The sequence below is a fragment of the Rattus rattus genome, chromosome 18, assembly GCF_011064425.1.
Source record: "Rattus rattus isolate New Zealand chromosome 18, Rrattus_CSIRO_v1, whole genome shotgun sequence".
Taxonomy (NCBI): Eukaryota; Metazoa; Chordata; class Mammalia; order Rodentia; family Muridae; genus Rattus; species Rattus rattus.
Window position 1 is genome coordinate 25,885,987 of NC_046171.1, and position 14,320 is coordinate 25,900,306.

Sequence of the window (14,320 nt, forward strand, 5' to 3'; positions counted from 1 at the left end):
AGTGTCTGACTGCTGAGACCTCCCTGTTCTGAATCACAGTCATCTTTGAGACAGGAAAATGCAAGGAGTTCTTCTGCCCTGCATTTCTCTATCTCCTGCACACTGCCTCAGTTACAGCTGCTCTGTCAGGTGAACATGCCATGGTTCCTCTGGGCAGAGAGAAACAGACAGGCTTTGATGATTCTCATGTTTGCTGATGGCTTAGGTCACATGGTTTCAAGGCCATGAATATTTTCTAAAGAGGGTGTGTATGTCTATTAAAGTTCTTTAGAGGAACAGAATTGATATTTACATGTATATCTTGTATATATTTATCCCTGGATGGAAAGTTCAAGATCAGATGGCCTTCAGTATACACCCAGAGAAGTAGGTTCTGATACTAGCAAACTTGCTGACAAGAAGTGAGGGCAAGCAGGCAAAGAGCAAAAGCTTCCTTCGTCTGTATTCTTTATATAGCCTGACAAAAAGGCATGGTCCAGATTTAGGTAGGTCTTATCACATCAAATGATCTGGATTTAGATGAGCCAGGCAAGAAAGAAACTCCTCAGAGGCGTGCCCAACCCTCACAGGTGTGCCCAGCCCTCACAGGTGTGCCCTCACAGGTGTACCCAGCCCTCACAGGTGTACCCAGCCCTCACAGGTGTGCCCAGCCCTCACAGGTGTGCCCTCATAGGTGTGCCCTCACAGGTGTGCCCAACCCTCACAGGTGTGCCCTCACAGGTGTGCCCAGCCCTCACAGGTGTGCCCTCACAGGTGTGCCCTCACAGGTGTGCCCTCACAGGTGTGCCCAACCCTCACAGGTGTGCCCAGCTGCTTTGGTTTTAGTTGACTCCGTGTGGTCAAGATCAGCCATCACAGTGTGTAACAATGGTCAGAGCTGCTGCATCTTAGGTGTGCCGGCCTTTACTCCTCCCTTCCCTGCTTCCATTCCTTTACCTCATCCCAAAGGCTCTTCCCAGAAAGCTCCTCTCCCTCATTTGTACCACAGGCTGTTTGAGCTTTGTTTGAATTCCATGAGAACCAAGTTGGCTTTAAGACATTCCTAAAGATTTCTTTCTCCATTGTTCTTTAAAAAAAGAAAGAAAAAGAAACAACAAAAACTAACATAACCAAGTATAGCAACAAGACTCAAGTATGCCTGACCCCATGGCGTGAGCCTGTACTCCCTCATTGAGGAGCTGGAGGGAGAAGCACGAGGAAGGCAGAGTCTAAGGTTGGCCCGAGCTACATAAGACCCTGTCTGGAAGACCAAAGAAACAAACGAAAGCAATGAACAGGGAATTCCCAAACCATGGCAACAGAGGAAGAAAAAGCATTGAATTCTATTAAAGAATGGCAGTATTAATTACAGCTGAATTCCGCAGCAGCCTGCCACCCGCCTACAAGCTGTCATAGCCAAGAAGCAGTCTGAGCGGGGGTTCTCACCTGTGGTAGGATGTCGGTCCCATACACTCATGGCCACAGGCTCTGCTCCAGGACCATTAGTCTTGGGGAGAAAGATCCCTTTCTTGAAGTGTCCTGACCAGAACCAACCTGTGGTGATGTGTGTGTGGCTCCCTCTAGTGTTGACAAGCCACAGTACCCTTCCTCATGCCTAGGCGGGTTTTGAGTTGGGCCCAGTTATGAGTTTGGAGACCATGTAGTGTCATTCCTCATGAATCTCTAACATAGGACCCACTGTGGTTAAACTTTCGGAGAAGCAATTTTAATTAGTGACACAGACTAGAATCTACAAGAATACTCAGAACGTTTGGGCGCAGCATTTGCCTGCTGCTTTGTGAAAAGGTAGTTGGTATTTAGGTGGAAATCCTGAGATTTTCGAGGTCATGTCTGTGAGAACCGGAGTAGTACACAGGTGTTTCTGTAAACCAGACGCTGGGCCCAAGCTGCAGCAGTAAACTAATGACAATCAAAGCTTCGTTCTGAGCACACCAACTGCGAGGAAGGCGTCTTGACTCTGAAGGCAAGACAGCCGTTAGGACTCTGTCCTTGCAGTCAGGAGTTCCTGCCTCTGAGGGGCCAGACTATCGGGCAGTGATAGTGTAAGACCATGGAAGAGAAGTCCTTGTCCTTGTCCCCAGGGGCAGCACAGCCTCTAATCTCTGTGGTTCCTCCTAGTTTACTTCTTAGTCACTAGCTTCAGGGGATAGAACCTTCACCTGTGTTTCAACCAACGGATTAAATCTCTTCAAAAATCAAGGCACTGTGGGGGTGACTGCCTTACCAGCGCAGCGTAAATGCACCCTACACAACTGTAGTCAACCATCTTTTGGATTTGCTCTGTTAACATGAGAAACCACATTCTCCGAAACCCTTGAAATGAAAGAAACTAGAAAACAGATTGATTGTTTTTATATTTCAGTGATCAAACTTTTTTGTTTTTTGAGACAGGGTTTTATTACGTAGCCTCTGGGGGCTTAGAACTCACTCTGTAGACCAGGCTGGCCTTGAAGTCATAGAGATCTGCCTGCCTCTGCTTCCCAAGTGCTTGGATTACAGGCATGCACCATCATTCCTGGCTTATTTTGGATTTTAAATACATGCACATAAGCAAGTAGAGGCTGGAGGACATCTTTGATTCTCCCTTCCACAGCAAAGGTCTGAGGGATCAAGCTCAGGCACTCAGACTTGTGCAACTGCCTTTTTGGAAAGAACTATCTCACAGACCTCAAAATTATTATTTTAAGAAAGAAAAAAAAAAAGACACAAGATAGGAGCTGACTAGAGTAAACAGAAAGGCTAACCATGTTGGCTACAGAGGCGCTTTTCTCACAGACTAACCAGCGTACTAACAGCTCATAGGCCAGGGAGCAGGAGCGAGCGTCTTTGGGAGGCAGCCTCGGGAAGAGTCAGGCTCCTCAGCTATTCATGCAGAAACAAAGCGGGGACGAGTCATCGCTCATTGCTCTGAGAATTTAATGAGTGCTGGCCGATGGCTGCTCTCCGTCCATGCCTTAGTATTAAGAAAAAAATCCTCTAATGGCTTTTGGAAGTAGAAAGCACTTTTTTCTTTTGTACAGTTCTTTTCAGAGCCAAAGAAGCTGTAATTGACTAGTGTCTGGTTATTCCTAGTTAAAATAAGACTTCCCTAGGGACGGCTTTGGAAGGAGAACCTGACAAAGAGCTGTTCTGTATCATTTAGAGTGGACACAGGGAGAGCGTAGTCTGCCGTGGTGCTTTATGGCAGGCTGACGGCTCCAGGAGGGTGCATTAGTGAAGTGGCCCAGCCAAATTAATAGGATGGTGTCTGTGAGAGTTTCCATTTCTAAGAGGTAGCAGGAGAGATGCATTTGTGTCACCATTGGCTACAAGTAACTGGAGAAACATGGCTGACCTGAGCACAGCAGGAGCTAAGGGAAATGACTGGTCATCAGTGGGCAGCCCCTGACAGCCAGGCATGATGGCCTTCTGCTTCGGGGACTTGAGAAGTAGTAGCTCAAAGCGACAGAACCAGTCTCTAAGCCCTTCCTCTCAACAGACTGACCGAAGGCTAAGGGAGAAGCCCTAGGTGGCAAAGACAAACTAGGGGGTCTGAGAGGCCATGGGAAGCACTGCAAGTCCCACGACCAGAGGGCGCTGCCATTTCCTTAGAGACTCAAAAACTCCTAGTACAGGCTGAGGGATGCAGGCCATTAATCTCAGCATCCCAGAGTTACTCGGGAGGATGGCAAATCCAAGGCCTGCCTTGGCACTTACTGAGGCCAGAAGTACCAGAGTAGGGCTGGAGGCGTGGCTTGGCGGTGACTGCTTGCCTAGTATACCTAAGGCCTGGTCAGCCCTTTGGACTGCATCGGGAACGTTTATCTTTTTTTTTTTTTTTTTTTTTTTCAGAGCTGGGGACTGAACCCAGGGCCTTGCACTTGCTAGGCAAGCGCTCTACCACTGAGCTAAATCCCCAGCCCCGGGAACGTTTATCTTAATCCTGCTGCACTAACTCATATGTGTGACTTGGGAGTTGGAGCTGAGGCAAAAGGATTGCCCTGTGTTTAAGCCATCCTGAGCTACGTAATAAGCTCCAGGCAAGACTGGGCTACAGGATGTGACTCTCTCAAAAACAAAACCACTGTGAAAACTTGGAGGCAAGTCTGAGGGACATTACTTTATTATGAGAGAGTCTTAACTTAGGAGGCAGGCAGCACTGAGCTGGGTGTATTAATTTTAATAGTTTCCCTAAAACGTGATTCCAGTCCTTCATCCAAACCGAGCCTGGAGTTGGTAGTGAGCTGCCTCTCCCAGCATTTCATCCGCCCTCACTTGATCTGGTTCACTCCTTAGCGTCCTTAGAGGAAACCAGGAAGAGTAAATGCATTTCGTTTCCTCGTTTATTTTTACCATTTAGAAGTGAGCTTTATTAGGCGACAGTCTCGTGACGGTGATGGGAGGCACGGTCAGGTCTCGATGTGGGAGGAGGATGGCGTCATCCCAGCAGGGTTTGCTCTGGTTCTTCACTCCTCGACTCCGCACAGCCTCCAGCAGCTTGCCAGTTCCAGCCCCATTTTCCTGAGGTTCTCCTCCTCCATGCTGGGGTGGAGTTGTGATTCTTGTGCCTTCCCGTGTCTCCTGTTACCTAACTTCCACACATAAAACGTTAATTGCAGGGGTTGGGGATTTAGCTCAGTGGTAGAGCGCTTGCCTAGGAAGCGCAAGGCCCTGGGTTCGATCCCCAGCTCCGGAAAAAAAAAAAAAAAAACAAAAGAAAAAAACGTTAATTGCAATGCAAAATTATTAGAAAGGATAGTCTCTTACTTGATGAAGAGAATTGAATTTATTATGCAGTAACTCTCAGCTCGAGCACTACCATCCCTGGAAACTGCTTCTTTGTTACTTGGCTTTTTACATTTTTTTTTTCCCTCAAACCTCAAACTTTTCAGGGATCCCTTGACGGATCAATAAACCCATTGCATTATGGGAAGCTGAGCAGCTGCCCCTGCACTTGGGGCTAAGTCATTGGATTCATGCTGCATATGGCGTACTACTCGAAAAGGAAAAGTGGTTTTTTTGTTTGTTTGATTGATTATTTGTTTTTGAGACAGTTTCATGTAGCCCAGGCTAGCCTTGAACACCACGGTAGAGCCAAGGTAACCTTGACCTTCTGATCCTCTGTCCTCCGCCTCCTGAACGCTAGGGTTACACATGAGCACTGCCCTTGGTTAATGTGCAGGGACGGAACTCGGCTTTTTTCAAGTTCAGCCAGCGCTCTCCAAGGGAGCTACATCTCCAGCCCCTAGGATTTGAGGTTTTTTTGTTTTTTTGTTTTTTTGTTTTTTTTGGTTCTTTTTTTCGGAGCTGGGAATCGAACCCAGGGCCTTGCACTTCCTAGGCAAGCGCTCTACCACTGAGCTAAATCCCCCAACCCCGAGGTTTTTTTTTTGGATTTATTTATTTTATTCATATGAGTACACTGTAGCTGTCTTCAGACACACCAGAAGAGGGCACCGGGTCCCATTACAGATGGTTGTGAGCCACCATGTGGTTGCTGGGAATTGAACTCAGGACCTCTGGAAGAGCAGTCAGTGCTCTTAACCGCTGAGCCATCTTTCCAGCCCCAAGATTTGAATTTTTTAATCCTATTTAGTAAAGTAACAAAGCAGATGTCAGTTCCGCCATCTTTTTAGTAAGTTATCTTTATTGATTTTATATATGATGACTGATTTCTGCTAGAAAAAGGAACATCACTGTGATAAAGCAAACGCCCTTGAAAACACGGTGCACATTTCAATAAGGTCTGAAAAGTTTCCATGCAGTTATGCTGATTATTTTTGTTTTTCTGTCAGTTGTTTTATTTCCTCTCAGATGCTAAGACCTGATAGTTGTATCTAGTGTAATTTGCAACTTTGCAACCCTTACTGAATAATTCCAGAGTTTTGTCAAACCAGCAGCTCACACTGCAAGGCTTCCCTGCTTACATACAAATGCAGCTCACTTGACGCACTGTTAGAATAGTGAGTCTCTGTGCTATCAGAAATAACCACATTATTCTTGACAGTCACATGACCGAGGCATGGGAAACCAGCTCTGGAGGGTTTTCTTGTATGTCAGGACATGGTGTTATGAAGGAGCACCACAGAGAGCGCGTAAGCACTAGCTCACAGCTGTACTCCCCAGGGTTTGGGGGATCATTCAAGGAAACTGAGCAAAAGAGGAAGACTGGGAAACCAACAACAAAGATCTTAGTGCAGGAATTGTTTGAGCTGGGTTTGTTCTCCGCACACAGAGGCTGAGGCAGGAAGAATGAATCAGTTTGACGTCAACTTGGGCCACATCATGAGTTCAGGGCTAGCCTGGGCTATATAGTGGACTCCACCCCAAAACACAAAACAGAAAGTGTAATTAATTCATTATTTGGTTCTTAAAAAAGAAAGACATGCAGCTTGTGTTGGGAGGCTTTGGTCAGTAGTGTTGGCAGGACTGTGGAAGAGCGGACTGTCCCTTCGGTCTGAACAGTACTTAAGGAACTTTCCTCCACAGAATGGCCAGTAGGCAGATAAGAAAGACTAAGCGTGGGGTTGGGGATTTAGCTCAGTGGTAGAGCGCTTGCAAGGCCCTGGGTTCGGTCCCCAGCTCCAAAAAAAAAGAAAAAAAAGAAAAAAAAAAAGGCTAAGCGTTATCCCAGAGGCAGTTGGATCTCTGTGAGTTCAAGGCCATCCTGGTCTATATAGCTCCAGGCCAACCAAGGCAATATAGTGAGGCCCTGTCTCAAAAAATATAGATGGATGATGGATGGATGGATGGGTGGATGGATGGATGGATAGATGGATGGATGGATTGTCAGAAAAATATTAACCAGCGCCAGATGCCATAGAACATGCCTGTAATCCTAGCACTTGGAAGGTTAAGGCAAGAAGGTTGAAAGTTCTTGGTAAGTCTGGGCTACACAATCAAGACTATGTATCAACAAAACAAAAGAAACAAATTGTCCAGTAAAGTGTTTCCTATTAGAGCAAGCTGTCAAGCAGCCAGCAGCACATTTCATTCATATGTTTCATGTTCTTGTGAGAAACAGAATCAGGGCCTGATGGGAGTGGGTGGGGTGGTGGGGTGGTGGGGTGGTGGGTGGTGGAGGTGGTGATAATGGTGGTGATGGTGGGGGGTGAAGGTGAGGGTGGTGGAGGAGGTGGTGATGATGGTGGTGATGGTGGTGGTGGTGGTGGTGGTGGTGGTGATAATGGTGGTGGTGGTGGTGGAGGAGGTGGAGTGGTGGTGCTGGTGGTGGAGGAGGTGGTGATGGTGGTGATTGGGGTGGGAATGGGCGTGCTGGGGGTGGTAGGAGTGGTGATAGTGGTGGTGGTGATGATGATGGGGGTGGGGTGGAGGTGGGGGTGGTGGGGGTGGTAGGGTGGTGGTGATGGTGGTAGTGGTTATAGTGGGGGGTTGTGGGGTGGGGTGGTGGTGATGGTGGTAGTGGTTATAGTGGAGGGTTGTGGGGGTGGGGTGGGGGTGATGGAGGTGGTGATGATGGTGGAGGTGGTGATGATGGTGATAGTGGTGATGGTGCACACCTTCAATCCCAGGGTTTACTCTCTCTCCTTCAGGGAGGCAGAGACAGACAGATCTCTGAGTTCAAGGTCAGCCTGGTCTTTAAAGCCAGGACAGCCAGGGCTACACAAAGAAACCCTGTCTTGGGGAAAAAAACAAACAAAACCCCACCACCTACAAAGAAGGAATTGGGATAGCAGATGGCTCCGTAGGTGTTTACAGCGAAGGCCCGGGTGAGCTGAGTGAAACCCCAGAAACCACTAGAGGTGAGAGGAGAAAGCACACCCCAGAGCTGACCTCTGGCTGCCTCAGCACACAGGTCCTATGGCTCCAATACACACACACACACACACACACACACACACACACACACACACACACACACACACACACACACACACACACACACACACACACACCACACACACACACACACACACACACACACACACACACACCCCACACCACACACACACACCCCCACACACACACCTCACACACACACACACACCACACACACACCCCACACACACACCCCACACACACACACACACACACACACACACACACACACACATACACACACACACACACATACACACACACACACACACACACACACACACACACACACACACACACACACACTCACACACACACACACACACACACACACACACGCACGCACAGAGGAGGGAGGAGGAAGAGGAATTGAGGGGAGGGGAGGTGGCAGTATATACCTGTAATCTCAGTACTCCAGGGGCTGAGACGGGATGGAGAGTTTTAAGACCAGCGGTACATAGCAAGACCTTATCTCAAATAACCAAAAGAAAAAAATGAAGTCATTATCTGTAGAATCTGTAAGCATGGGCATCTTTTGGATAGGACTTGAGGCCATTAACTTGGAGCAGGGGTCCACAGTGAGCCTGACAACCCAGTGTGACCCAGCATCTGCTGTTTGGTCCTCAGACCAAGAACAAGCTGTGTGTTTTTAGTGGTGAGCAGGACACGGAACACATTGGGAGGATTATAGAACATGAACAGATTATGTGGGACTCAAAACTCTGAGAGCAAGGCCGAGGCACAGTGATGGAGCCCTCCCTCGCCTGCTGTGCCCAAGGCCATGGCTTCGGTCTCCAGCACTGCAGAAAACAGACTCCTTTCTGCGTGCCTCACATAGTTGTCCTGGAGTACAGTATGGTCACACGAGGACCAGCTGGCACTGTTGTGACCAAGAGTGTGTGGCCATCTGGCCTTTCACAGAGGTTTGCTGACCCCTAACTTAGAATTTAGAGCTTAGTTTTTTTTTTTTTTTGTTTTTTTTTTTTGTTTTTTTTTTTGGTTCTTTTTTTTTCGGAGCTGGGGACCGAACCCAGGGCCTTGTGCTTCCCTAGGCAAGCGCTCTACCACTGAGCTAAATCCCCAACCCCTAGAGCTTAGTTTAGTCATCTCCCTTTGTGTGCGTGTATGTGTGTGTGTGTGTGTGTGTGTGTGTGTGTGAGAGAGAGAGAGAGAGTGTGTGTGCTTGAGTGGAGGCCAGAGGTCAACATCAGGTCTCTTTCTCGGTCACTTGTCACATTCCTGTTTGTTAAACTTTATACACTAGTTTTTCCTTTTCTAAGAACAGTGTTATTTTGTGTGTGCACATGTGCATGTGTGCTGCGCACCGTGCTATGTGGTCTGTGGACTTATCTTCCTACCCCTAGTTGGTTCTGTTTCACCTCACCCAGAGCAACTCTATTTGTTTACTGTTTGTTTTTTTGAGACAGGGCTTCTTTGTGTAGGCCTGGCCGCAGTCCTGCTTCCTGGTGACATACATCAGTGTGTTTTTGAAATGGGATCTTACCTTGTGGTCTGATGCCCTTGAACTTGGGATTCTTCAGCCTCTGCTCCATCAGTAGTGTGAGTGTTTATTGGAACCTCAAGATACAGTAAGGAGTTAATGAGCAGTTAGTAAGCAACATTCAGTGAATCAGTACTTGGTTCTCTTCTCGGAGCTCTTTATGTTTGTTTTGGGAGTATGGGAGGTGCTGGGTCAGAACTCACCTTCTCCCCTCCCAGGTGCTAGAATTACAAGCTGTTGCGAAGCTCATCAATGTGAAGTTAGGGTGGAGATTGTGATGAGACACCTTGTCAAACTACGGTGGGGTCACTCAGCTGTGCTAATGATAAATGGGGTTGTCATCAGGGGTGGCAGCAAGTATCTTAACCCACTGAACCGTCTTGCCATCCTCCACCTCCACTCTGGATGACTAAACCAGGAGGTGTGGGAGTGGTTGGGAGCACTGCCGTCCTTCCAGTGCCGTTGCTCGTCAGCCTGACAGGTGTTTGAGAGACAACCCTTAGAGTCGCTTGAAGTGCTGCAGTTAGTCTCTGTTCCATGCTGTTTGGAACATCCAAATCCAAGCCTCGTTTCACCCACACTTTTTCCCCCTCAATTTATGTTCTGTTGCCTGGAAAGTGAAGACTCTAATGAGGTTGCCCGAAGATACAGCCAGCTGTCAGCGAGGTGAGGCCATTGTTGAGATGAGGTTAGGCTCAGCCGACTGCTGGTTTTGACGGAAGCCATGTCTGTTGGAGAAAGATGCCCTCTCACTGTGCTGTGGTTGCCTTCCCATTCGATGCCTCTTCTCTCCTGGCTCTCTGCCAGCCACAGTCACTGCTGACTTCTCTTCACAGTGGCATTGGAATACTCCCACATGTTGTCTCAGCCTGAGGGGATGCTGACACTGATCCATAGGGTCTAGCCAACACAATGACAGACATAGGCCTCAGTCTGGCAAAGGCAGCAAGTGCAGAGAAAACCCAAGAGGTTGCCATTGCTGTTCTGGGACCTGCTGCTGGCTCTCCTCAGAATGAAGTATATAGTAACATTTATTGACTATCTTCTAAGCATAAAGCACTAGCGAGATGCCTGTTTGGTGCATTTGAGGGGAGGGGGATGAATAGTCAGTCCTGAGCTCATTCCCAGGGACACTTTGAACCTGTTCTTATTGTCAGAAATACTCACTGAAGAAATGAGTAAGTTTTGGTTCTGTTTAGATTTATTGTAGTTATTGTGTGTGTGCGTGTGTATGTGTATGCATGTATATATGTGCTCATGTGCATACATGTGTGTGAGATATGTGTGCATGTGATTGACTGATGCCCAAGTAGGCCAGAAGTGGGCATCAGATCCCCTGGTACTGGAGTTACAGATTTACAGATGCTTACGAGCTACCATGCGTGTGCTGGAAACCAAAACTGTGTCCATTGTTGAGCAGAATTTTTTGAAACAGAGTCTTTTACTAAACCTAGAGTTGACCAGTTTTCTAGAATGGCTGACCCATGGGCCCCAGGGGTCTCCCTGTTTGCAGTAGTCTACCACATAGACCGGTGCATGGCAAGGTTTACCTGCAATCACAGTGCTGGGGTGAGAAGACAGAAGGACCCTCAGACTCTCTGGCCACAGTCTAGTCAGAACAGCAGGTTCCAGGTTCAGTATCTGTCTTACAAAACAAAGCAGAGAGGCTGGAGAGATGGCTCAGCAGTAGAGAGCACTGACTGCTCTTCCAGAGGTCCTGAGTTCAATTCCCAGCAACCACATGGTGGCTCTCAACCATCTGTAATGGAATCTAATGCCCTCTTTTGGTGTGTCTGAAGACAGCAGCAGTATACTTCTATATAGTAAATAAATAAATAATTCCTTAAAAAAAAAAAAAAGCAGGGAGTGATAAAAAAGATAGATAACCTAGTGTTGGCCTCTGGACTCCACATGGGTGTGCCCTGCAAGCCTAAGTGCACACCCAGGCCTCCCCCACACACATAAACACACACACACACACACACACACACTCCTGACTGAGAAAAGCACTGTGGGTAAGCACCACCCACACACACACACACACACACACACACACACACACACACACACGCTCCTGACTGAGGAAAGCACTGTGGGTAAGCACACACACACACACACACACACACACACACACACACACACACACACACACACACACACACACACACACACACACACACACACGCTCCTGACTGAGGAAAGCACTGTGGGTAGGCACCATGCACACACACACACACACACACACACACACACACACACGCCCCTGACTGAGAAAAGCACTGTGGGTAGGCACCATGTTCACACACACACACACACACACACACACACACACACACACACTCCTGACTGAGGAAAGCACTGTGGGTGGGCACCATGTACACACACACACACACACACACACACACACACACACACACACACACCACGCTCCTGACTGAGGAAAGCACTGTGGGTAGGCACCATGTACACACACACACACACACACACACACACACACACACACGCTCCTGACTGCGGAAAGCACTGTGGGTAAGCCCCATACACACACACACACACACACACACACACACACACACACACACACACACACACACACACACACACACACACACACACACACACACACGCTCCTGACTGAGGAAAGCACTGTGGGTAAGCACCCTTGTGGTATTGCTGTGTGATTACTGCTCCAAGTATTAGGGAATTGGCATAAAAACAAGTGAAGTCGGTAGGACTGTGAAGCTGTGATAGCTCTAAAAAGGACAAAATTCCCTCCATGAAATCATTCTAGAATCAAGGCAGAGCATTATTGTCAGAAATTAAAAGCTAGGGAGAAAGCTGTCTGGCCAGAAATCCAGCAGAATTCCAATTACTCTGTTTGTTAGATTGTCATGGCTTTCAACTCCCAAGGCATGCTTGGGCACGATAATGCTCTTTCTTCCAAAAAGCCTTTTGCTTGTTTGACGGCTGGCCACGCCTTCACAGAGGGAAGGCTGTGGTCTGAGCGGGCCCATGGGGACAGAAGTGGGTGTCATAACGTGTAAAGTTGTGGTGATGGTACTGAAGGCATGTGTCCTGTGGCCTTGTCTAAAAGGTGACAGTAACACAGTTGACAGACAGCATGTGGCAGCCGGCCTTCTAGCTTGCCTGAGCTGTTCCTAGCTCAGCTGGTATTTGGACAGCTATTGTTTGTGCATGTGTAGACACCCTGATGCCTGAAGACACCTGATCTCCTCTCACTTTTGGACCCCATCCCTGTGTTGGAGAACTGAGGGTGGAGCTGGACTCCTCCCTCTCCCTCTCCCATCTCCTTTTCTCCATTGTTACTTTGACACAGCCAACAGTCAGGACTTGGATACCTAATCTCCCTAAAGTCCCAGGCTAAGAGTCACTTAGTTCTTTCTGTGCGACAAGCTCTAGGGCTTTGCTTCTGCTAACCTGTACTTCCTCTCGGAAAACCTTCTCTTGCCAGTTGAGAACCGTTATGAGCACTGTCTGCGGGAAGGTGACCAGACAGGAAATAGAAACGAGAGTGGTGACAATGTTTAATGAGCACTAGTTCTTCCCATCTATCTGCAGAAACATCCCTGGGCCAGCTCTGAGACAGCAGCCACCCTCGGGGCTGCCATTACAGGCTTAGGGGCTGAGAAGTCTCTTAGCCAAGCAGCCGCCAAACAGTTTACTGTGGTAAAGCAGTAACAGCCATGCCTCGAGGTAGGATTTTCTGGGGAAGAAGCTTGGCAGCAGCTCAAGCTGCTCTCGGCCCATCTCCGCTGCCAGCTCTCTAATGGCACCATGTGCGGCCTGCACGGAGGTCAAGCACGAGCTTTCCAGCCCTGTCAGCACAGCCTCCGTCTCCACTGCCTCCTCCCTGCTCCACAGTTTTCCTTGCTACTTTCCAAAATGGAAAGGCTCTGCAGGGAGGGGAAGTCCCTTAGCATTTTGCATATTGAGGTGCTCAGCAGAACTGCCTGGCATCCTGTGTGTATATATCGGTTTTAATTCACTCTCTAATAGGTCATTTGGTCCTAACAGCAGTCTTAAACTTGATAATACTTGCATCAGCAGTGAGGTGCAGGCCAGCCGTCCAAAAGTGCAGCCCCGAGTGATTACTTGCAGAAGGTTTATAGCCTGCCTTCTCTTGCCACCTCCCTAGGAGCGGCCAGGCTATGACCAGACATCACACACTCCAGCAGAGTCTTGAAGGTGGCTGGGGAGGAGAAGACAGGCAAGGAAGTCAAGGAAAGCCGTCCTTTTCAGAAGAGACGGGGCTCCAGCTCTGTCTGTATTGTGAGTGGATGAACCAGAAGGGGGAGTGGCATTTGACAGGGTGAGGAACTGTGGCTGTCCCCGATGTGCACACACAGCCTGAGGAGGTGTGGCTGTCCCCAGTGTGCACACACACAGCCTGTGCACACACACACACACACACACACACACACACACACACACACACACACACACAGCCTGAGGAGGTGTAGCTGTTCCCGATGTACACATACAGCCTGTATACACACATAGTATGAGGGGGTGTAGCTGTCCCTGATGTGCACACACAGCCCGAGGAGGTGTAGCTGTCCCCGTTGCGCACACACAGCCTTTCACACTTCCCTTAGAGAGGCTGCTGCTGATAGCACTTGATCCTCCCACACACTGTCCTTGGCCATGCTCCTTGGCTCTCTGTGAGAACGCCGCGTCCTCTTTTTATCGGCTATTATTGGCTATTGTTATTGACTCTCTCAACATGATCACTGTAGTCTGAGCTTTCAGACTAAAAGTAGCCTGGCTGCTGGAGTCAGGGCTGAACTTGGAGCTGACTGGAAGATAGCAAAGCCTTGCCAAGACAATGCCTTTTATTCTGAAGTAGCTGCTGTCCTGGTCTTCAGAAGTATTGCAGCTCCGTGAGGCCAGATTGTGTCTGTGAAGAGTCCTAGTGAACCTTCTCTTTTTCTATGAGCTGGTTGGCACGGAGTAACAGAGATCAGAGTGTGCTATAGTTTG

The 14,320-nt window shown here is 48.4% G+C and overlaps 1 protein-coding gene across 1 annotated transcript in view; it reads left to right on the top strand.

Annotated features, from left to right (window-relative positions):
• The window catches only part of Ascc1 (activating signal cointegrator 1 complex subunit 1), an 83,038-nt gene that overhangs the window by 55,702 nt on the left and 13,016 nt on the right, over nucleotides 1-14,320 (top strand).